This window comes from Podarcis muralis, chromosome 8 (assembly GCF_964188315.1).
Source record: "Podarcis muralis chromosome 8, rPodMur119.hap1.1, whole genome shotgun sequence".
Classification (NCBI taxonomy): Eukaryota; Metazoa; Chordata; class Lepidosauria; order Squamata; family Lacertidae; genus Podarcis; species Podarcis muralis.
Window position 1 is genome coordinate 11,363,269 of NC_135662.1, and position 23,544 is coordinate 11,386,812.

Here is a 23,544-nt window from a genome sequence, read left to right on the forward strand (position 1 = left end):
GTGGAGAAGGTCTCAGTGACCTAAACTGAGTCCGGATCAGCCAGAGGCAACTGAACAATAGCACTGTTCTCCCTTGCACTCCCAGAGACATAATTTAAGTAGGGACGAGCCGATTTTTTAGAATAGGTTTTGATTTTCACCAAGGAACTTGCCCTCCCAAGAAGAGATCTGGGGAGGCTTCATTGGTTGAATGTTTTAAATAGCTGTTGAAAACCCACCTGTTTGTTCCAACCTAATTCCACAATTAAGAGGGGTTATCTTCAACTCCGGGACGCGGGTAGTGCTGTGGGTAAAACCTCAGAACCTAGGACTTGCCGATCGCATGGTCAGCAGTTCGAATCCCCGCAGCGGGGTGAGCTCCCGTCGTTCGGTCCCAGCTCCTGCCCACCTAGCAGTTCGAAAGCACGTCAAAGTGCAAGTAGATAAATAGGTACCGCTTTCTAGCGGGAAGGTAAACGGCGTTTCCGTGTGCTGCGCTGGTGCAGACTTGCCAGAGCAGCTTCGTCATGCTGGCCATGTGACCCAGAAGTGTCCTCGGAGAGCGCTGGCCCCCGGCCTCTTAAGCGAGATGGGCGCGCAACCCCAGAGTCTGTCACGATTGGCCCGTACGGGCAGGGGTACCTTTACTTTTACTTATCTTCAACTCCTGTAGCTAAGCTTATGATGGCTGTCCCTGCCCTGGCTTACAATACTGTGGTGGAAACCAGAGCGCACAGAAATGCCATTTACCCTCCTGCTGCAGTGGTACCTATTTATCTACTTGCACTGGCGTGCTTTCAAACTGCTAGGTTGGCAGGAGCTGGGACAGAGCAACGGGAGATCACTCCGTCGTGGGAACTGGAACCACTGACCTTCTGATCGGGAAGCCCAAGAGGTTCAGTGGTTTAGACCACAGTGCCACCTGCATAAGGAAAGCTGTGACATTAGCTCACGCAAATTACGCTCCCCTAGAACAAGCCTGTGTTAAGTACAGTGGTACCTCAGGTTAAGTACTTAATTTCTTCCGGAGGTCCATACTTAACCTGAAACTATTCTTAACCTGAAGCACCACTTTAGCTAATGGGGCCTCCCACTGCTGCTGCGCCGCCAGAGCCCAATTTCTTTTCTCATCCTGAAGCAAAGTTCTTAACCTGAAGCACTATTTCTGGGTTAGTGGAGTCTGTAACCTGAAGCATCTGTAACCTGAAACGTCTGTAACCTGAGGTACCACTGGAGTCACGTGTGATGCTGTTTATGCACTGGAGTTTCTGCACCTGAAGAAAATGACACTGTTTTGCTTCATAAACACCCCCCCCCCCCCATCTTACACTCCCCCCAAACACAATTTTAAGCATCTGAGTCGATTTTGTTTGAGAAAGTCACCCAATAGGCTTTCCTTAAAAACAGAGAGCGGGAGGAGGCAAGGCACCAGAGCATCTGATTCCCCCAGCAACATGAGGAGATTGGATTTGGTCACATGCACTGAGGGGTCGTTTCTTCTGAATGAAATTCTGCAGCAGTGCAGGCCGACGTCAGTGGTGGTGCTGGGCAAAGGGTCCCTCCCCCCTCCCCTTTCTCCTCCAATCCTCTTTTTCTTCCCCCTTGGTCTGTTTTTGTTTTTTGTTTTTTTGGAATGAACAGACGTTAGAGCTACAGGCAGAAGGAGAAAAGCCACTGCAGTGCAGTAAACCGAGGAAATCATTAGAATGCATTTATGACAGCTTGGGAGCTCTGAATAGAAGGGGGGGGGTCATTTTATGCAGAAGAAGGGACCTGGAAACAAATTTTGGCTCATGTACAACATTCAGTCCTGGGATGTAGTTAGCTTTCTTCTTCTTCTTCTTCTTCTTCTTCTTCTTCTTCTTCTTCTTCTTCTTCTTCTTCTTCTTCTTCTTCTCAACAGAGCTTCAAAGATCCCACCATTACAGATCACCAATAACATTTTTAAAAGACTACTATGTTGTTGTGCTTTTATCATTACGACTTCCTTCTGCTCATACGGTGCTCCAGATTTGCCAAATTCTTTCTCCCTGCTGAACATCCAGGCTTCTCAGCTTCCCTCGCTGTTTTCTGTGAATGGGAGGTGGTGGGCGGAGCATCTCATTGATCACTGCGACTGGTGACTTGAGGCCCAGAGAGACAAATTATTTGAATTGAAGTCGACTGGTTACTCTTGGAAGAGGGGAGGAGGAAATCAACTGAACCGCCCCCCCCTTCTCCTCTCCTGCTGTCTTCTTCAGTCTCTGCATTAGATTGTAAGTGCCTTAGGGCAAAAACTTGTTTCTGTTCCTTTCCAACACATCATCCACACTGTAGATTTCTTTTCCTTTCCATGGCGTGCTTGCAAGGTTATGACAATATACATATAGGTGATGATCTGTGTTCCTGAAAGGTATTTGTGTTAAAATCGAAGGGTAGGAGGCATACACAAAGTCATACATCCCTCCTATATGCATGATGATCCCTGGGGACCCTTACAACTCCACAATTCTATGATTCTTTTCTATACACTCTATACAGCTGTCTGTGCCCCCAAATACCCCAGTAATCATAGAATCATAGAGTTGGAATAGACCACAAGGGCCATCGAGTCCAACCCCCTGCCAAGCAGGAAACACCATCAGAGCACTCCTGACATATGGTTGTCAAGCCTCTGCTTAAAGACCTCCAAAGAAGGAGACTCCACCACACTCCTTGGCAGCAAATTCCACTGTCGAACAGCTCTTACTGTCAGGAAGTTCTTCCTAATGTTTAGGTGGAATCTTCTTTCTTGTAGTTTGGATCCATTGCTCTGTGTCCGCTTCTCTGGAGCAGCAGAAAACAACCTTTCTCCCTCCTTTCTCCCTCCTCTATGTGACATCCTTTTATATATTTGAACATGGCTATCATAATAAGATCATTAAGTTTGCAGGTGATACAACGGTGGTTGGTTTAATCACGGCTAGAGAGGGGGAGGCGGCCTATAGAAAGGAAGTTGAGCAGTTGGGGGAGTGGTGCAGGAAAAACAACTTACTCCTTAACTTAAAGAAAACAAAAGAGATTATTCTGCACTTTAGGAAATGTAAATTGAATATTCAGACACTTATTATTGAGGGGAAGTGTGTGGAACAGGTGTCGGTGTTTCGATTTCTGGGAATGGAGTTGAGAGATGACCTAATTTGGGGAGGAAACAGTAAAGACCTGATGAAGAGAGCACAGCAGAGGTTATATTTTCTGAGAATCCTCCGGAAAAAGAATCTCTTAAATTATTTCTGATAAAGACATGTCAGAAATTAAAATCGCATAGAAATTAAAATTAAAATTTTAAAAATCGTATAAAATTTTTTTTGCTCTCTCGCGCCATCTGGTGTTGCAAGTTTATAATGCATTCAAAAAGCTGTTTTTTGACTAATGTAGCTGAGTCCTGCATCTGATGAAAACTGTAGTTCCATTTTGGGGGTGCGGGAGCAGGTTGGCAAAGACATTTTAAAAAAATGTGGTTAAAGGTAAAGGGACCCCTGACCATTAGGTCCAGTCATGGCCGACTCTGGGGTTGCGGCGCTCATCTCGCTTTATTGGCCAAGGGAGCCAGCATACAGCTTCCAGGTCATGTGGCCAGCATGACTAAGCTGCTTCTGGCGAACCAGAGCAGCACACGGAAACGCCGTTTACCTTCCCGCCAGAGCGGTACCTATTTATCTACTTGCACTTTGACGTGCTTTCGAACTGCTAGGTTGGCAGGAGCTGGGACCGAACAACAGGAGCTCACCCCGTCGCGGGGATTCGAACCACCAACCTTCTGATCGGCAAGCCCTAGGCTCTGTGGTTTAACCCACAGCACCACCCACGTCCCTAAAATGTGGTTAAAGGTAAAGGTAAAGGTACCCCTGCCCGTACGGGCCAGTCTTGACAGACTCTAGGGTTGTGCGCCCATCTCACTTAAGAGGCCGGGGGCCAGCGCTGTCCGGAGACACTTCCGGGTCACGTGGCCAGCGTGACAAAGCTGCATCTGGCGAGCCAGCGCAGCACACGGAAAGCAGATTACAAATTACAGTAGTGTGCAACATAGGGGTACACAGTAAATAAATACATGAATTTCGGGTTGAAGCTTTATTATTTCAAGAGTTAATCCTAGCGAATGCCCAGAAATCTTCCCCTCCTCCAATCTTTCACAGCTATCTATTGTTTCCGTTGGGTTTAACTCTCACTTTCTCCCGTGCGCAAAATCCATTTCACATGCAGGATGCATCCTCTCTTCTGCTATGATCTAATTATCACATCTCCTGCTAATGCAGTGCCGCTGGCTGGAGCCTGATGCTTAAAAGGAAAGACGTTAATTCTCTTTTGGAAAAGTTTTAAGCCCAGGCAGTTCACCAAATATCTGATCAGCAGCACATCAAGTAGGTGGAGAGACGTGTCAGAAACGGCAGCTGACCTCATTTCGGAGCCAAACTATAACATTCACAATGAAGCTTATATTAACCCAGACTCAATTACATCCACTTTGAAGAGCCAACTCAGATGGAAATAGCCCCGAGAAACTCCTCTGAATGGTCAGCAATTCTAAACACAGGTAGGAATGTATGCATGCATGCATGTAAAAGGTTTGGTGTGGTTGTAGTGTCCAACAAGGACCTGGGAGACCTGGGTTCAAGTCCCCACTCGACTGTGGAGCTCACTGAGTGACCTTAGGCAATAAATAAATCGCTAGCTAGCAAGGGCAACAGATTTTGAGCTTTTGCAACTCACCATTTCTACAAAGCCTTCTGCACAAGCCCCTGTTTCTCATGCCCATATCCAACCTCCCCTGACCTAGTGCCCTCTATAGATGTTCTGGGACTTCAGTGCCCAAAATCCCTGACCAGTGATTGTGTTGCCTGGTGCTGATGGGAGCTAAAATCCAACAACCATTGGAAGGCAACCATGCCGCAAAACACTGCGCTAGTGCAACTAAGCTCAAGGGCCCAATGAGATGATACCTTAAACAAATGCATGCACTTAACACCCTAGAGCAGCGGTTCTCAACCTGTGGGTCCCCAGATGTTGTTGGACTACAACTCCCATCATCCCTGAGCTCTGGCCTTGCTAGCTAGGGGTGATGGGAGTTGTAGTTCAACAACATCTGGGGACCCACAGGCTGAGAAAGGCTGCCCTAGAGAGTTTCAGAGGATGGCAACAAGAGAATGGGCCTTTTCTGTGGTGGCTTCCCATCTGTGGAATGCTCTGCCCAGAGAAACTTGCCTGGCGCCATTGTTACATGTCTTTAGGAGCCAGGCCTATGGCTATTAAATAATCTATGGCCTGTGAAAGTGTGGGGGAGAGAAACTGTTATTAAATACTTTATTATTATTATTTGTCTGTCTGTCAGTATGCCTTTTATTATGCTTTTATTATTGATGCTCTGCAGTGTGTGTTTTTTATGTTGTACAATGCCTAGGGTTCTTTTGATAAAGGGTGGTGTATAAAGTGAATTGATAATGATAATAATAATAATAATAATAATAATAATAATAAGAAGAAGAAGAAGAAGAAGAAGCAGATCCATGTTTTGATATTTATTTTAAAATAGCCATCACAGTGAGGTTGGCCAGTATAGTGGATGCTCGGGTTGCAAATGTGATCCGTGCGGAAGGCACGTTCGCAACCCACAGCATTCGCAACCTGCAGTGCCACATCTGCACATGCACGGGTTGTGATTCGGCGCTTCTGCGCATGAGCAAAGCCCAATTTAGTGCTTCTGCACATGCGTGACCCCCGAAACCCAGAAGTAACCCATTCCGGTACTTTGGGGTTTCTGCAGGTCCGTAACCCAAAAAAACACAACCTGAAGCGTCTGTAACCCAAGGTATGACTGTACTGAGAATGCAATTCATGGAGACGCAAGGTTTGAGTCTCCCGCCCACCTGATGAAAATCCCTCCTTGAGTTTGTGGTTTGTCCCGGAGTGAATCTTCCATGTTGTCTGGTTTCCCCTCCAAACTAATTTTATCCTGCTTCCTCTTACTTTTTCTTTAAAAAATAATAATATAAAATTGCTGCTTCCCTCTGCACATCCTTCCAAAGGCCCATTGTCCCGATCTTTAATTTGATCCACTTCTCTTTGCCAAGGCATATTTATAGGCTGCCCTCGTCATAAGAAGGAGTGGAGATCATGGGCTGGTTCTTATTTCTCTGTTTGAAAGTCCTCTGTTCTCCACCAATCTTCACACCAAGGTTAGGGATCGTTCGTTCTGAGCGGCAGGAGCGGGCACCAGCTAATGGGCAGGACCTCATTAGAGAGATGCTCTTGCACATCGCCCAGGATTGAAACTGCACACAAAAGGTTCTGGGGAAAAAAGCAAATGAAAGGTGCTCCTTGCAAGAGGAGTCTGCCCATGTGGACTCAGACTAATAATGAGCAGAAAATCTGTATCAAATGGAAAGAAACTTGGGCTCAAATGGCATGGGTGGGGCATCACATAACTCCAGCATTTCACAGATTGAAATAAGGAGGTACTTGTAATAGTGACAACCTCTGGTCTTACACTAAGGGTCCTTGGCCTCTCACAACCTCTGCCATCACACACCAAGGAAGGTGCTGCCCCCAATTGCTGTATGCAATTGTTGTTTATGCAGTGTATATACGTATAAGAACTAGTCACACTCTGAAAGAGCCAGGTGGGGCTAGGGAGTCACTGTCACGGTTATGGGCAGTCGGAGTCCTAGCTTGGTACAGCAGGACCGGGGTAGAGGTTGGGAAGCAGGAATCAGCAGTCCAGGGGTCAGGAAGCCAAGAGTCCATGAATCAGGAAACCAGGAGTCAGGAAGCCAAGGGTCCAAGAGTCAGGAAACTGAAGCACAGCTAGGTGGGTAGTGTGTTGCTGTGGCAAAGAGCCAGAGGGAAGTGCTGGTCTTATATTCCCCTCCCAGCCCTTGCCACCAGGTGCTACAAATCTTCTGTCAAGCCTCACCTGTGTGGCCGCGCCTTGCCCTTCCAGGCCAAACTCAGGAAGGCCCCAGTCCTGCAAGGCCCTACCAGTCACAGGGCCTGACTCCTGATCACTCTGCAGAAAGGCCTTCTGCTTTTAAGAGGAAGTCTCCCCTTTTCCAGGCTAAACATACCCAGCTCCTTCAACTGTTCCTCATAAGGCTTGGTTTCCAGACCCTTGACCATCTGCTGATGGCTGATATTCCTATGATACTTTTGCAAGACCTATAACAATACTGGCACCAACAACTGGTGCCCAGGTACCCACAAGAATTTTTTGTGGGTGCCCAGCACCCACACCACGAGACTCCAATGTGATGTCTGAGGCGACGTCTGAGGCCCTGCGAAAAAAGTCACGTCATGAGGCCTTGGACATGACTTCTGAGGCCTAGGAAGTGATGTCTGAGGCCCTGCTAGGCCTTCAACTTGACTTCTGATAGAAACCAGAAGTTGCTTCGGAGGTCTCTCAAGACCTTGGACGTGATCTCCAAGGCCCTGTGTGTGATGGCCTGGGATTTGGACTCGGATACTGAACCTGAGGGATCCCAGCCTGCACAGGATTCCCCGCCTCCAGAACCAGCTGTGCCGGGGCTGGGGCATGAGCCTGAAGGGTCCTCACCTGTGCTGGGTCCTCAGGTGCAGACATCAGCTGAGTCTGCTCTGGCTCCTGAGGTGGTGGAGGACCCATTGCCTGCAGGTGCTCCACTCTCAGCCCCGTCAGAGGAAGCTGAGGTTGCCTCTGGGTCCGGTGACCCTCCAGCCTCTCCTGAGCTGCAGAGGCTCAGGGCAGAGAGGCGGAGGGAACTAAGTTCCTGCAGGAGGAGTGCTCGCCTCCAGGCCAGGAGAGGCAAGTCACCACAGGATCGGGGCCTCCCTATGCCTCAGGGTAGATAAAAGCCAGCCAGCCCCAGTCCCAAGTTGCGGGAGCAACATTCTTGGTTGCTAGTTCCTGCCTGAACCCAGTCCTGCTTTCCTGCCTGAGCTCCTGGCCTGCCCTGGCTCCCTGCTTGCATACCTGTTCCTGACTACACCTGACTCCCTGCCCTGCTACTATGGACTGCCTCCACGTTGCACCTTTGACCACAGACCAGACTTGGATCTAGCCTCTCGGGTAGCCCACAGGACCAGCACACTGTGAGGCCTCAAAAGTGCTGCTATGGCACACCAATGTCATGATATCATGATGTCATGCTATGTCATGGGGCACTTGGGAGTCAGCGCCCCTGCATAACAATATACCTGATATGACTTTTGGCTAAGCCAAGCTCCTCAGCATAAGGAAATAGGCTCAGAAACATTCACACCAGTTGAAATGCAGAGTGTTTGTGCCAGCAAGCCACCTCAGTATTAATAGCTTGGTTTATTTCAATGGTCTTACTCTTTGTATTAATGTGCATGTCCATTATTCAGAAAGCTGGTAAATGGGGATTAGGAGAGAACCTCAACAAGCCTATCACATTTTTTATTTGTTTCAGAACACAGCGAGAAAGCAAAATGGAACAGGTCAATATTTTGCATGCAGTGTTAAAATTGAACTGTCCAATAGTAAATAAAATATTATCCTCATGAGGAGAGGGGATTGCTAATGATTCCATTAACATACATTTGGCAAAATGACTACAGTTTTAATAAGACGCCCATGATGTATGGCATGGGGCAGAGTCTTGATTTGCCTTTTTTGTTTGCCTTCTAAACATTATTCAAAAGCGCAGTTTTTAAATTAAAACAGGAATTGATCCTGGGCTACATAAACAACTCACAAAAAACCAGCATTTTTTCCTCTCAAAGCAAGCAGCCTTTTCTCCAGAAGACTAAAATAATGATAATTGCACATTCTGTCATTGTGGTTGATGGTTTCCCACACCCCTTGAAAATTCATTCGGAAAGATTTGTCTGAGCTGTAGCAAACTTCTATTCTGCAAAGCTATAAAGTGCAAAAAAGTAATGACGGTAAAATATGACCTTTTGCAAAAGCATTCTTCGGGCATTTGTTGCTTCCACAAAACCATATTGATGTGGGTTTTACTCCCTCCCCAGAGTGGCTAAGATGGTTTGAATATCATGTGACAGCCCTTCAGATTTTGAAGGTGGCTATCATGAACTCAGGCTTGCTAGAGAGGTTAAAAGCAACAAAAAAGGCTTTTATGGGTATGTTCGTAGCAAAAGGAAGAACAAAGAAACCGTGGGGTCACTCAGAGGAGAAGATGGTGAAATGCAAACAGGGGACACAGAAAGGGCTGAACTCCTCAATGCCTTCTTTGCCTCAGTCTTCTCCGATAAAGAAAACAATGCCCGACCTGAAGAATTTGGAGCAAATGATTCAGCAGAGGAAACACAGCCCAGAATAACTAAGGAGATAGTACAAGAATACTTGGCTAGTCTAGATGTATTCAAGTCTCCAGGGCCAGATGAACTGCATCCAAGAGTATTAAAAGAACTGGCAGATGTGATTTCAGAACCACTGGCAGTCATCTTTGAGAATTCCTGGAGAACAGGCGAAGTCCCGGCAGACTGGAGGAGGGCAAATGTTGTCCCTATTTTCAAAAAGGGGAAAAGAGAGGACCCAAATAATTACCGCCCAGTCAGTCTGACATCAATAGCAGGGAAGATTCTGGAGCAGATCATTAAGCAAACAGTCTGTGAGCACCTAGAAAGGAATGCTGTGATCACCAATAGTCAGCATGGATTTCTGAAAAATAAGTCATGTCAGACTAACCTGATCTCGTTTTTTGACAGAATTACAAGCCTGGTAGATGAAGGGAACGCAGTGGATGTAGTCTACCTTGATTTCAGCAAGGCATTTGACAAGGTGCCCCATGATATTCTTGTAAAGAAGCTGGTAAAATGCGGTCTTGACTATGCTACCACTCAGTGGATTTGTAACTGGCTGACTGACCGAACCCAAAGGGTGCTCATCAATGGTTCCTCTTCATCCTGGAGAAGAGTGACTAGTGGGGTGCCACAGGGTTCTGTCCTGGGCCCGGTCTTATTCAACATCTTTATCAACGACTTGGATGATGGACTCAAGGGCATCCTGATCAAATTTGCAGATGACACCAAACTGGGAGGGGTGGCTAACACCCCAGAGGACAGGATCACACTTCAAAACGACCTTGACAGATTAGAGAACTGGGCCAAAACAAACAAGATGAATTTTAACAGGGAGAAATGTAAAGTATTGCACTTGGGCAAAAAAAATGAGAGGCACAAATACAAGATGGGTGACACCTGGCTTGAGAGCAGTACATGTGAAAAGGATCTAGGAGTCTTGGTTGACCACAAACTTGACATGAGCCAACAGTGTGACGCGGCAGCTAAAAAAGCCAATGCAATTCTGGGCCTCATCAATAGGAGTATAGCATCTAGATCAAGGGAAGTAATAGTGCCACTGTATTCTGCTCTGGTCAGACCTCACCTGGAGTACTGTGTCCAGTTCTGGGCACCACAGTTCAAGAAGGACACTGACAAACTGGAACGTGTCCAGAGGAGGGCAACCAAAATGGTCAAAGGCCTGGAAATGATGCCTTATGAGGAACGGCTAAGGGAGCTGGGCATGTTTAGCCTGGAGAAGAGGAGGTTAAGGGGTGATATGATAGCCATGTTCAAATATATAAAAGGATGTCACATAGAGGAGGGAGAAAGGCTGTTTTCTGCTGCTCCAGAGAAGCGGACACGGAGCAATGGATCCAAACTACAAGAAAGAAGACTCCACCTAAACATTAGGAAGAACTTCCTGACAGTAAGAGCTGTTCGACAGTGGAATTTGCTGCCAAGGAGTGTGGTGGAGTCTCCTTCTTTGGAGGTCTTTAAGCAGAGGCTTGACAACCATATGTCAGGAGTGCTCTGATGGTGTTTCCTGCTTGGCAGGGGGTTGGACTCGATGGCCCTTGTGGTCTCTTCCAACTCTATGATTCTATGATTCTATGATTCATCTCTCCTGTCAGTCTCCTCTTTTCCTGGCTAAACATACCCAATTGCCTCAACCGTTCCTCATAAGGCTTAGTTTCCAGATCCTAGATTGCAAACAATGCAGAAGCCGCAACAACTTGTAGTATCATAGCCACTTTGGCCACTGTAGCTGCAAGATCTTGGGATGTTGAGGATATTTCCAACAATAATTGCACCAAATTGCAGTACCTAAAGCTCTCCCGAAATGATTAAGCCAGCCCGAGGCTGGAAGCAGTGGCAGACTTTGGGCTATGCTAAAATTATGTGCGCGCACACACACACCACCTCTCATGCTCTGTTCTACAGCATTGTTTGGGGCAGGTTGTAACACTGAGCAGGGCATAATGCATAGAAACACAGGGAGGCAGTAGTTGAGAGCACATTTACAGCATGCTCAGAGAAGTGTCAAATCTGTAAGCCACCAAATGTTAAAGATTCAGTGGCTGGTCCCCAGCAGTGGTTATAGGTTTCTGCTGTTAAATTTGGCAGGTGCAACAGCTCATTGTGGTCCAAATTAATGTGCAAGCAAGCCAGGTCTCTGAGTCTGAGACCAGCAGCTCTTGATGAAGCCATAGGAAACTCTCTCTCTCTCTCTCTCTCTCTCTCTCTCTCTCTCTCCCTCCCTCCCTCTCTCTCTCTCTCTGGAGAATTCAGCAGATGGAGTCTGCTTCATGAGCTAAAGGTCCACAACATTTCCTCCCAGGCACATTGAGTGTTAAAAACATGAAAAATGCTTTGCAGAAAGAGGCCAAGGTCAATATAATATGGCACTGCTTCCATCAGTTGGTCGGGATGGACAAATCCATCATTTTCAGTTTTCTTCAGTCTCTCTCTTTTTTCAGTCTGAAGTTCAGTTCACCCCATTTCTTCATCATTTTGCAAATAGTTAAACACACACACAAATGTGTTCACATTTTGAGATGTATTTCTTCTAACATCCACATATGTGCACTCAGTACTGCCTAACATTGCACATTTTTTTCCAGCCTTCCCCCCACCCCTCATATTATGCTTATGGTGCATTTCCTGATTGGTTGGTTGGGGAGGGGTCGTTTACTAAGAAGAATACCAGGGGCAAAAATGTGGGGAGGATGGAAAACAGCCACAAACAGATTGCCATGGTGAAGAGTAGGGGGGATTCTTCAGGAAACATACTACAGTGGCACCTTGGTTCTCGAACTTAATCCACTCTGAAAGTCCGTTCAACTCCCGAAATGGTTTGAAAGCCAAGGTGTGGCTTCCAATTGGCTGCAGGAGCTTCCTGTACTCAAGCAGAAGCTGTGTCGGACATTCAGCTTCCAAAAAATGTTCAAAAACCGGAACACTGAGATCCAGCGCCGAGGGCCTTCTGGTGGTTCCCTCATTGCGAGAAGTGAGATTACAGGGAACCACAGAGGGCCTTCTCGGTAGTGGCACCTGCCCTGTGGAACACCTTCCCTTCAGATGTGAAGGAAATAAGCAGCTAACCTATCTTTAAAAGACATCTGAAGGCAGCCCTGTTCAGGGAAGTTTTTAATATTTATTACTGTACTGTTTTTAACATTTGATTGGGAGCTGCCCAGAGTGGCTGGGGAAACTCAGCCAGATGGGCAGGGTATAAATAATAAATTATTATTATTAACACTTACTTCTGGGTTTTCAGCATTCGGGAGTCAATTTGTTCATCAACTAAGCCGTTCAAGAACCACGTTACCACTGTATTTTTCCAATAGAGCAGTGTTTCTCAACCTGTGGGTCCCCAGATGTTGTTGGACTACAACTCCCATCATTCCTAGCCAGCATGACCAGTGGTCAGGGATGATGGGAGTTGTAGTCCAACAACACCTGGGGACCCACAGGTTGAGAACCGCTGCAATAGAGCCTCCTTTTCCTCTTGAAAATATTCACATGCAAGCATGCATTGTAGCCCCGCTCTGCCACTGAGCTACAACAGCTCTCTCCAAGACAGCTTAGTTTAAACACACCTGCAAAGACCTGTATTATCTTCTTCTCTTGAACTGCAGTGAAGGCTGGAGAGCCATCCATTCTTCCTCCTCATCCTTTGACAGTTTCTTTTCCCCCCTCTCCAGGGTCACAACATTGCAAAAGATTACATGCTCTGGCTGTGAAGAATGGACATCCTAGCCATAAATTGTCTGCTCAGGAACTCATTACCTTCTCTTGCAGGACAGGGCAACAATGACTTCCTAGCCTGAAAACACTCTGGGGGGCACTCAGAGAGAACTAGATGTTCCTGGGCTACTTTTAAGCGATTTCAGCTCATATTTGGGTTTGTGCTATAGAACTAACTTTCCATTCCTTCCCCCCCAAACCCAGTTCTTTATTAGAATGACATGAATGATCATTTATCCAAACCTCTGAACCAAAACCTAGGCAGATGGGACACGTCAAGGACACAAAAAACATAACGAATGTCAACGGTACCCAAATATAATAAACAAGAAATCATAAGAGCATAGCAATTGCTGGAGTGGGAGCAAGCCATGATGCCTTGAAGTTAGCATTCTGCTTCCAAAAGCAGCCAGGCAGATGCTTCCAGAAAGTCACTCATGCTACCCACCCACCCCCCTTCCAAGCATCTGGTGCTCAGAGCATCACTATCTTAATTTGAGCACGGTAGGATTCCGTTGAGCTATCATTCCCCCTAGCAGTGACCCTGGGTGGTGAGTGCCAACAGAAATACAGAGCTGGAGAAACCAGTGAGGAGGTTAAAACAAAAAACTATTTTAGGAAATGATGGCAGCAACTTCTCCCCAAATAAACAAAACCTGCCCAATGGGGATTGAGGATTCTCATTAGCCATCAGATGTTGGATGTCAGCTGGAAAAGAAAGTGGGGGAATTAGGCAAGTGGGTGGGTGGAGAGAGGAGCGCCCTGCTTGAGGTTACCACTTAAACTATCCTGGAGAAGGGCATGGAGGGCTGGCTGGCTGGCAGGAACCACCAGATGTACTCCTTTTAGGAATAAAGGGTACACTGCAATGTTCTGCTGCGAGCGCCACTTGCCATGGCTAGCAACCACTGATAGACCTGCTCTCCATATTGTTATGAAAGTTGGGTGCCACCCCTACTCTCTCTGATGAGTGGTAGCAAGACAGTGGGTCCCACGATCTGTGTTCCTTTGGAGAATTGAGACACTGTGGAGACTGTTATAGCTTTAAGAAATATGGTTTATTCACCTGTTTACATCCTCAGCCTGCATGGAGGGAGTCCAGATCTTATAGCATGGTCGTTTCAAGAAGATCCATTCCCCACAGCAGTCCAAAGCATCTCCAATCAGCTTTCAGCCAGCCTGCCCAAGATGGATCCCAATCTTTCTTCTCCCCTGTTCTTCTTCCCTGTAAAGGTAAAGGTACCCCTGCCCGTACGGGCCAGTCTTGACAGACTCTGGGGTTGTGCGCCCATCTCACTCAAGAGGCCGGGGGCCAGCGCTGTCCGGAGACACTTCCGGGTCACATGGCCAGCGTGACAAAGCTGCATCTGGCGAGCCAGCACAGCACACGGAAACGCCGTTTACCTTCCCGCCAGTAAGCGGTCCCTATTTATCTACTTGCACCCGGGGGTGCTTTTGAACTGCTAGGTTGGCAGGCGCTGGGACCGAGCAGCGGGAGCGCACCCCGCCGCGGGGATTCGAACCACCGACCTTTCGATCGGCAAGCCCTAGGCGCTGAGGCTTTTACCCACAGCACCACCCGTGTCCCCTTCTTCCCTGTACTTCTTCCTAAAGACTCACTGTCACTTCAAATCCACACCCATCACCATGGCAACCTTTGTCTGCCCAGGCGCTCAGATGGACCATCAACCCCTTTTGTCATCTGAATACCTCTATCCCAGGTGAGGCCCTGGCTTGGAAAGAAAGCTTAGTCTGTACTTTTTCTCTGGCCTCCAATATTCCCTTCAATACTACAAATACTCAGCTATGAGTGATCGCCAAGGAAGAAGACCAATCAAGTGCATTAAGTCACCTTCCAGTGTTTAGATGTACATAGTCCTAGTGCTTGCTCTAGGCAGGGGTAGTCAAGATGGTGTCTACACCTCCCATCATCCCTGGGAATGATGGGGGTTGGAATCTAACAACATCTGAAGGGCAGCACGTGGACACTTCTGGCTCTACAGGAATAAATCAGTCAAAGTATAGTCAGAAGAAGAAGAAAGAACACGTGACACAAAGTGTGAAACAAAATAATCCTCTGCAGTTTCACACCTTCTCCTTCTTCCTCTTCTTCTTTGTCTTCTTCATCTTTGGCAATCACTTGTAGCCGAGTAAGATTGTCTTCCATGAACACGGTCTTCACAGTGAATCCGTAAGTGACCATGGAGGTGAATTCTGGATCCACACATCCTTCCACAGTGAGGACATAGGTTTCTTGGCAGGAGCTGATCACAGTGAGGGTTTGCCAAACATGCCTTCCTCTTAGTACGTTTCTCCCTTTTGTTCTGACTTCATGCTTCTTCAAAGTCCATGACACCTTTGGTAAAAGCTATTTTCCAATTGGGGCACTTGCAGGCCAGTGTTTCCCAGTTGTCAGTGTTTATACAGTGGTACCTTGGGTTACAGACGCTTCAGGTTACAGACGCTTTGGGTTACTGACTCTGCCAACCCAGAAATAGTACCTCGGGTTAAGAACTTTGCTTCAGGATGAGAACAGAAACCGTGTGGCAGCAGCAGCGGGAGGCCCCATTAGCTAAAGTGGTACCTCAGATTAAGAACAGTTTCAGGTTAAGAAGGGACCTCCGGAATGAATTAAGTTCTTAACCCGAGGTACCACTGTACCACATTTTTTAAAGATTTGCCTTGAGAGAGTCTTTAAACCTCTTTTGCTGACCACCAGCATTACGCTTTCCATTTTTAAGTTCAGTATAGAGTAGTTGCTTTGGAAGACGATAATCAGGCATCCACACAACACAACCAGTCCAACGAAGTTGATGCTGAAGAATCATTGCTTTGACACTGGTGATCTTTCCTTCTTCCAGTACACTGGCATTAGTTCGCCTGTCTTCCCAAGTGATTACAAAAAGCTTTGCCCATCACACCTACACCCATCCTGGGTCATAGGAAGGTTTTGTTGGCATTTCTTCCAGGTTAATCAGATTAGAATCCTGAAGGCTTGAGAGAAGCCAACTGGGTGTCACTCATTAAGAGGCTTAGAAATCGCAATGCCATTAGAGGCAGCTTGATTTGATAGTTGAAACAGAGCCCCAGCCAGCCTTTGTACCGTGAGCTAGTGAAAACCTGGTCTAATCACCCTCTACTAAATCTGATGACAATTGTCTTAAAAAGAGAATACTTGGGTGTGGTTCCTCCCACAAAGCGGTCAAATTGGCATGCACGGCTTCCCCTCTCCTCGTGTAATCCTCACAACAACCCTGTGAGGTAGGCTAGACTGGCCCAAGGTCACCCAGTGAGTTTTATGGCTGAATGAACCCTGGTGTTGTCCCAAAATAAACCATAGGCCAGGACATTTGCCATGACTCCCAAGGACATTGCTTCTAGCTCAGCAGGGCTGAAGATTCACTCCATCCAACCTGTGAAATAAATCCTTTGATGGTAACAAAAGAGTTGTGTCACAACTGTGTGGCATTATGGTTCTCGACAGGAAGTGACTTAACTAGATCACTGGCCATTGACAAAGGGCCTAGGAAGCTACAACTGTCAAGTGCGAAAAACTGTCCCGAGTTTGACGCCTGATGTTTGATGACATCTTGGATCTGAACCATAGCCCGAGAAGCCAAAGAGATTCGGATCTTGCCTACCTGCAGCCAATGGCCCCACCCGCTGTTGTTGTTTTCTTTCAAGCTGAGCTCTCCAGAGAGGGGAAAGAAATGCATTATGGTAATTTCTGATGTTTTCTGTCTCCACTTTTCTCTGGATAAATGACTTAACTAGGTCATGAAAAGTATAGCTGAAGGCAATTTGGGACCTGTGTCGAGGAGACTGTTACAGTCAACTACAACAATTTATTTTTCCGTAGCAGCGTGGGAAGGAAAAGAAGAAGATGGACTGGAAATGACTTTGCAGGAAGCTGTGTTAACTGCAAATCCGCCGGCTCTCACAAGTTTTGAATATTGGAGCAATGGAGTTGATTCACAGCTCCAAGGTTGTTTGCAGGTCTAAGACTGCATGGTTATGGGGTCATCATCTGTTGCTGTATAGATGACAACAAAGCAACTTGTTTAAGGGTCCTAGCCTCATACCAGAGGGAAAGTCCCTCTCTGCCTCAAGGATAGAACACATTCTTAAATGGAAGAAAACGGAAGAAAGTTGCCTTGAACTGAATCAGACCATTGGGTCCATCTAAGCTCAGTATTTTCAACACTGGCAGGCAGTGGCTTTCCATGGTGTCAGGCCAGGTTCTGTCCCAGAGCTACCTGGAAATGCCAGCTCCCTTCTGCATGAAGGCAATATGCCTTACTACTGAGATGAAGACCTTCCCTTCTTGGGCTAACTCCTGAACAGTGCTCAAATTACATTGGGAAATGGGGCAACTCCCTTACATTTTGTGAAGACCCCCGACAAGCTCTTTTCTAGTCCAGATTTCGCAGGAAATAAGGGGAGTCAGGACTGCAGCATAGGCATTGAGTGCTGCACATTGTAAGGCCAAACTAGTTTTATATTTGTGAACATGTAGAGCATGCAAGCATGGAAGTGAGAGCTGGACCATAAAGAAGGCTGATCGCCGAAGAATTGATGCTTTTGAATTATGGTGCTGGAGGAGACTCTTGAGAGTCCCATGGACTACAAGAAGATCAAACCTATCCATTCTTAAGGAAATCAGCCCTGAGTGCTCACTGGAAGGACAGATCCTGAAGCTGAGGCTCCAATACTTTGACCACCTCATAAGAAGAGAAGACTCCCTGGAAAAGATCCTGATGTTGGGAAAGATGGAGGGCACAAGGAGAAGGGGACGACAGAGGATGAGATGGTTGGGCAGTGTTCTTGAAGCTACCAGCATGAGTTTGACCAAACTGCGGGAGGCAGTGGAAGACAGGAGTGCCTGGTGTGGTCTGGTCCATGGGGTCACAAAGAGTCGGATATGACTGAAAGACTAAACAATAACAAAAACAAAGAGCATGCAAGCAGGTAAACCAAGGGTTAGGGTGTTGTCCCCAGTCTCTCCTTGCCAGGAACTAGAGGGTGATCATCAGCAATGGAGGCAGAACTAACTAGTTCACCCCTTCTCTTCCCATCCCTGAGTTGTACATCAGGGGTGAGGAACTTGCAATCCATCTGATGTTTTTGGACTCCAACTCCGAAGATAGGAAGCCATCCCAGTTTCTGATTTGATCCCAGAATGTCCCACTTTTCCTTAGGTAAAGGTAAAGGGACCTCTGACCATTAGGTCCAGTCATGACCGACTCTAGGGTTGCAGCGCTCATCTCGCTTTATTGGCTGAGGGAGCCAGCGTACAGCTTCTAGGTCATGTGGCCAGCATGACTAACCCGCTTCTGGCGAACCAGAGCAGCACACGGAAATGCTGTTTACCTTCCCGCCGGAGCGATACCTATTTATCTACTTGCACTTTGACGTGCTTTCGAACTGCTAGGTTGGCAGGAGCAGGGACCGAGCAACGGGAGCTCACCCCGTCGTGGGGATTCGAACCACCGACCTTCTTTATCAGCAAGTTTAACCCACAGCGCCACCCGCGTCCCCACTTTTCCTTAGGATGTCCCTATTTTCATTGGAGAAATGTTAGAGTGTATGGAGTTATTCAACCCCCGAGCCCTTTGAAGGCAATCCTCTATAGGGATTTTGAAAAAATGTTTAATGCTTTATTATGTTTTTATATATGTTGGAAGCTGCCCAGAGTGAGGGGCAACCCAATACGATGTGTGGGGTATAAATAGTAAAATTATCATTAGGGAATGAGACATCGCTATTTTCATTGGAGAAATGTTGGAGGGTATGCTAACCTGGCTACCTAACAATGACTTGCAGTTCTTAAGACCTGGCCTATCAACTCATTTCATTTCTTCAATGGCAGATGGCAGCGACAAGCTTCCATGGTTTTCCTTGGTAGCAGAAACTGAGTTCCCTTTGCTGACGCAGGAAACTGCCCTGGCGTTTTTATGGCTCCTTGTTAAGTGTTGCTAGTGGAGTGCTTTGACATCAGAGGAGCTCGGAATGCGTCAGCAGGAGAATTATGGAGCGAGGAAATTGAGGCAAAGCCAAGACAAACTCAGCATAAAGAAATCCCCAGGACGAGAACTCGCTGTCAGCAAATAATTCCTCTTTTGGAACATCATATCAATATCCTTCCTCAAAATGAAACAGATCAAATTTTACCAAACTTCTGATGGGGACTATACTTAATTCGGCGCTTCTCTGTGGATATTCAAGAGGTATTTTGTCAGTAAATTGCAGTGATTGTAAACGGCTCCCAAACTGTGGAGAGTTGTATAGAAAATCACCTATTTTGTCAGCACAGAAGCAAGATGAGGGAGAAGAAAGCTTGGAAATGTATTAAATAATTGTAGATCACTTAGTTAAGCTCTTTTCCTTAGCTGCTTTTCTCTCCATCAGAATGACTCAGGAGTCCATGGCCACCTTGACTGCACACCATACCTGACTTGCATGTGTCACTGAAAATAGCATCCCTAAAACCACTACAGGGATGCTATTTTCAGTGACACATGCAAGTCAGGCATGGTGTGCAGTCAAGGTGGCCATGGACTCCTGAGTCATTCTGATGTGTAGAATGGACTCCTGAGTCATTCTGATGTGTAGCATCCCTGTAGGAAGGACGCGGGTGGTGCTGTGGGTAAAAGCCTCAGCGCCTAGGGCTTGCCGATCGAAAGGCCAGCGGTTCGAATCCCCGCGGCGGGGTGTGCTCCCATTGTTCGGTCCCAGCGCCTGCCAACCTAGCAGTTCGAAAGCACCCCCGGGTGCAAGTAGATAAATAGGGACCGCTTACTAGCGGGAAGGTAAACAGCGTTTCCGTGTGCGGCTCTGGCTCGCCAGAGCAGCGATGTCACGCTGGCCACGTGACCCGGAAGTGTCTCCGGACAGCGCTGGCCCCCGGCCTCTTGAGTGAGATGGGCGCACAACCCTAGAGTCTGTCAAGACTGGCCCGTACGGGCAGGGGTACCTTTACCTTTTTAGTGGTTTTAGGAAGGGACTTGGGCAAGATACTGCCCTCTTTCTGTTGGTGTCAGCTGATCAGCAGGATTTGCAAAGCCTCACGCATCAGAATTTGCAATCTCTGAAGATCACCCGATTGTGGGTTCTTGCTCTTTGCGTGGCAAGTCCCCTCCCCCCTTGTGAAATGAAGACACAGGACACTTTATTTAAGGTTAATGGGCGTAAAAGGCCACAACTTTATTGATTACAGGAATTGAGAGGTATTAGCCTTAGACATCGGTTCCTATCGTCTACCCGGCTTCAGCCCAATTGCATGAAGACAGGGAAGGAGTCCTGCTGAAGTACGCCAACTAGGATCCCCCGGGTGTCACCGCTCGGGGGTGTGCCTTAGGCCCACACCTCCATAGGCTTCGGACAGGGCAACGCCCCCCGGAGTCCTTTACCGGACTGCCCATTGCTTTGGGGAAAGGTGATGGTGCTTCCTTCCCCCCTTCATTTGCATAACAATACCCCTTCCAATGAAACCGAAGCAGCTGGAACAGGGAAGAGAGGAAAGTCCCCGGGCACGCCAGCCTTAAATGTTCTAGGCCACGCTTCCCTGGCCCCCCGATTGGCTGACCGGGGTGATGACGCGCCCGAGGATTCCCCTACTCTCGCGGGGGCTGAAAGCCAGCCCCCGTGTGCGTGGGGAGGGAGGGGGTGGGCCCACAACCCCACCTCCTCTCCAGCTCGGAAGTGGCTTTATAGGAAGCCATCCCTGTACTGAGTTGGACCATTGGTCCACGTAGCTCAGTACAGTCTACACTGAGCGGCAGCAGCTTTGCAGGGTTTCAGGCAGGGTTCTCTCCTAGCCCTACCTGAAGATGCTGGGGGTTCAACTTGGGACCTCCTGCAAGCAAAGGTAAAAAAGGTAAAGGTAAAGGACCCCTGGACGGTTAAGTCCAGCCAAAGGCGACTATGGGGTTGCGGCGCTCATCTCACTTTCAGGCCAAGGGAGCCAGCGTTTGTCCACGGACAGCTTTCTGGGTCATGTTGCCAGCATGACTAAACCACTTCTGCTGCAACAGGACACCGTGACAGAAACCAGAGTGCACAGAAATGCTGTTTACCTTCCCGCTGCAGCGGTACCTATTTATCTACTTGCACTGGTGTGCTTTTGAACTGCTAGGTTGGCAGGAGCTGAGACAGAGCAATAGGAGCTCACTCTGTTGTGGGGATTCAAACTGCCCACCTTCCGATTGGCAAGCCCAAGGGGCTCAGTGGTTTAGACCACAGCACCACCCACGCAGATGCTGTACCACTAAGCCATGGTCCTTCCCCAGTTAGTTGAGAAAGTCCTACGAAGGAGCTTATAAAGATCAGTAATGAGACTGACTGTTCTCAGGCTTATACAGTGGTACCTCGGGTTACAGACACTTCGGGTTACAGACGCTTCAGGTTACAGACTCCGCTAACCCAGAAATAGTACCTTGGGTTAAGAACTTTGCTTCAGGATGAGAACAGAAATCGTGCTCCGGTGGTGCGGCAGCAGCAGGAGGACCCATTAGCTAAAGTGGTACCTCAGGTTAAGAACAGTTTCAGGTTAAGAATGGACCTCTAGAACGAATTAAGTTCTTAACCAGAGGTACCACTGTAGTTTACAAGACACTGCACAAAATAAGAAGGGATTGAGAAGGAAAAGGTTTAGAAAAGGAGACCCAGACAGTAGTTATTTGTCGCAAAGATGTGATTGCAAACAGCTGGAATGGGAAGAATTCAATGAGAGGAAGTGTGAAAAGGAGAAAGTGTGGGACCTTGGTATTATCAGCACCATGCTCTAACCAGCTGAGCTATCCACCAGGTGACAGTTGATGAAGGGAGAAGCCTGATGAAGTTGAACTCTCATTGGAGCACATGGAGTGACTCTGCTTACTTTCTCTACCTTTGCTGTAGTTTGAAGGAATGACTGGTGCCAGGTTGCAGCTGATGATGGAAGGGTAAAGCTAGTCTCTCAGTTGAGTCAATGGAGTCGCCCTGTTTGCTCTCTCCCTCTCTGCCACAGTATGATGGAATGATGGATCAGCAGAACTGATGGTGGTCCTTCTCTCCTTCTGCTGGAGCCTAATGGAATGAAGCCAGTGCCGCCCCCTCTGATAGACTGCAGCTCTGCAAGATCTCAGGCACAGGTATTTCATAACCCTGGGTGACCCAGAGGTTACCCATCCTGTTTCACTGCCAGAAGCAAAACACGAAGGTGTCTTCTGCCACACCCATCACTTCGAACACCCTTCTGACGAAGCCTTGCTTACCGCTGCAGGTTCTCCTTGCCTCTCTGGTGGTGGCAGGCCTGGTGGGGCACCCACAAGAAGGGCCACCCCATGGGATTCTGCCACCAAAGGCAGCTTACTCAGTTCACCTCATAGGCAGCCCAGCCCCGGAGAGACCTATATTCAAATCCACATTCAGCTGTGAATCTCACTAGGTGACCTTGGGCCAGGCATGATCTCTTAACCTAATGTATCATAGGTAGGAATGAAAGAAATTTGATTCACTGAAAGGTGAACGTGCCAAATTTGCAATTTCCGAAACCATCTGGGAACCAAAGCACAACCACCCTTACAAATTTGCACTTCTCTCGAATTTTGCAATGAAGTTCTCCAGCCAAGAAATGTGTTCAGAAATGCATATATTGCAGTAAAGTGTGCATGGAAATGCATTTTCATATTAATGAAAATAGCATACAAAAATGCTTTCTATTAGTGGAAATTGGTTTGCAAAAAAAATGTGTGTAATATGCAAAATTGCATACAATAAAGTATCTGGAGAAATATGCATTAAAATGCTAGCGAATTTTCTCGACGGCTGTTTTTTGATTAACGCAGACAGACATGGGAATGTGGAGAACTGAACTTAAAATTGGATAAATGAGAAACTGGGAGAACCTAAAACTGTAATAGTAATCCACCCCTAAGCACAGAGTGGTTGTAATAATAGAATGAGGGCTATAACTACATACATTTGGCTTGTCTGAATGTGTTTGTTTGGATGTGCTGGATAAAATGTAACATACAAATATCAATATTTTGCCACTGAATATCCGTTGCTGAGAGGCAAGAGTGCAAGAGGGCAGGTGCCCACATTTCATATTTCTGAGCTTCGCCAAGGCATCTATCATGCCACTGTGGGAAACAGGATACTTGCCTAGAGTGGATTATTTTTCTAATCCAGCCGGGATCTATCTTTCTTTTTTAATGCAAAGTTCATAATGATGACTCCAATGCAAGCAATTACTATACGACAAACAGACAATTATTCCATCAGGTGCGTAAGTAAACACTCGAGACACAAAGAGACTTGTGTTTATGCAAATCGTCTTAGTAATCAAGAACGCTGGGAACGAAAGACATGGAATATTCCTAAACAAAATTATCTTTTGGATGGGATCCTACCGTAGTAGGAGCACTGCTTGCATAGGAAGATTTGGTGCCAGAAAGCTTGAGCAACTGCACTATTAAGGGAAACACAGCCCTAATAAATTGGAAGGGAGTTTTGAATCAGTCGTAAAACTGGAGATGGGGCACATCCTTCCTAAATTCTGTTGACAATGTAAGAGAA